This window comes from Penaeus japonicus, unplaced genomic scaffold (assembly GCF_977035675.1).
Source record: "Penaeus japonicus unplaced genomic scaffold, GWHDUDI00000001_assembly GWHDUDI00000026, whole genome shotgun sequence".
Classification (NCBI taxonomy): domain Eukaryota; kingdom Metazoa; phylum Arthropoda; class Malacostraca; order Decapoda; family Penaeidae; genus Penaeus; species Penaeus japonicus.
The window spans coordinates 5,731,340-5,733,839 of NW_028234428.1; positions in this window are offsets into that span (position 1 = coordinate 5,731,340).

Genomic DNA, 2,500 nt, shown 5'->3' on the forward strand with positions numbered 1-2,500 from the left:
GATCATGAACATGATCATTGTTATCATCATGATAGTGCATTTATGTAAGTGTGAAATGCCGGTAGGAGATTTTGATGTCCTATTTGCAGAATCAGATATAGTGTAAAAAGAAAAAAAATTGTCTCACTGCAAAGTCTTTACAGACTAAAAAAGGACAAGCTGGTTAAGTTTATATTGTTTTTCACTCTATTGTGCTTGATGTGGAAGGATTAGTGTAAGCTATAAACTGCATGGATCAGAAATGCTCAAAGCACAGCCAAGGACAGAATGAGTTAATCTGGAATCTGATCTTAGTTATACAATTGACTGATGCTTAAGTGTTCCTTTTTGACTCTGTACTTTTGTTTGATGTGTTTTATTTTGTCTTCTGCACAAACGTTTAGAGTTTGGATGCCTATAAGGAGATTTTGCATTTTTCTGTGTTTATATTTATTTATTTACAGAGTGCTCTGTATATGCTTGTACTATATATGTTAATAAAGAGAGCCTATTTATTATTTCTGTGTTATTGTTTCTTGCATTATATAAAACCAAGAGTTTGACTGTATGATTTTTTTCACGTGTATCAAGATGCATATGCAGGAATTATGAAAATATGGGTAAGCTATGTATGCAACTTTTGTTTTATAGAGATGGGTATAATGAATTTATATTACAAGACTGTCAGACAAATTGATGTGTAGGAAAGAAAATACAATGCAGCGCACAGGATGAAAAAAGGAGAATATTTAATTTTCTATTTGACAAAGGCATTATAAGACCACAAAGATTTTTAGTGAATGTAATATCATTTCAATTTTGATTTTAGATTCATGGACTATATTGCATAGTGTTCATAAAATGATTATTCATGCAATTTCATAGTTGAATTTATGTATAGCCTATAGATATATTATAATTTCCTAGTTGTATGTAACACAAACTTTTCGTACTACTTTTCCATTACTGCTATTATTATATGTTTTTATTATCTTTATTTTTATCATAATAATAATTATTATTAATACTTTTATTATTATTTCAATAATATTTATTATTATTATTATCATTATCATCATCATCATCATCATCATCATCATCATTATTGATTATTTTTTAATGATTATTTTTATTATCATTATTTTTATTATTTTTATTATTTTTATCATTTTTATAATTTTTATCATCATCATCATTACCATCACCACCATCATCACCATTACCATCACCATCATCACCATCACCATCACCACCATCATCATCATCATCATCATCATCATCATCATCATCATCATCATCATCATCATCATCATCATCATCATCATCATCATCATCATCATCATCATCATCATCATCATCATCATCATCATCATCATCATCATCATCATCATCATCATCATCATCATCATCATCTTTATTATGTTATAATTATTTTGTTTTTTACTTTGTGTTGTTTGAAACACAAAGAAGTATTATATCATATAAATGACTTTAGGCTAGTTTCCTTTGCAATGTTTATACAGGATATATTCATCATATATAATTTATTCGCAATATTAGTAGAGGTTACTGTTTGTGGTCTTTAACCTAATTTCAATATAGAAATATGTGTATACAAACAGATATAGAGAAAGTAATTGTAATACATCAAGATATGTAAGTTATTAATCATAGTTAAAATACTCATTAAAAACTGCCAAGTCAAGATTATCCATAACTAGAAGTGGGACTGACTCAGTCAAAACTACTATTAGTTGTCTGAGAGAAAGGAATTTTAAAGGATTTTTTTGTACTATAATCTTTAGTGCATATTAAATGATTTTTCTGATAGCTATTTTTTTTTCAATGGTAAGATACATAACGGAATGAAATACAAAACTGACTGACAAGTAATTTTTACTTTGAAAAAAAGAAAGGCTGTTATTCTTAGCTTTTAAGAAATTAATATAATGGAATTAAAACAGTGTGAGTCTTAACCCTTTCCCGACGGGGCACTCGCTACGCGAAGACCCCTATGCCGGGCGATTGCAATATTGCATTGAAATCGTCACACTGGCTTGACGCCCCGGCATCGGGATTTTGGCTGTGTCACACGGGTGTGACGCACCGTCGTCATAGGGTTAAGAGTGATGTGCTGTCGCATAAGCAATAGTTTAATTTAAAACAATATATACACTTAACTGCAACAGAAAAGTTATATGATAGCATTTCAAAAGGGGAAAATGACCGTATACTTTCAAAATCTTCCAAAACTGCAAAGGAGTGATGTAGTGTGAGTGGATTATATGTTCCCACCAATGTGAATACGAAAACTCAGGTATATTCATACATCTAAAAAATATAGGTTATGAAACATAGTTTGACTCATAATGAACTTCAGATTGAATATTTCCAGGAATGCATATTCTAGATGCTAATGAATTGAAATTAAACATACTCATGGGGTTATTATGACTGCTCCTGCATATTATGCACATGTTTAAGGAGGGCAAAATTTCCTATAACCAATGCAATAAAATTA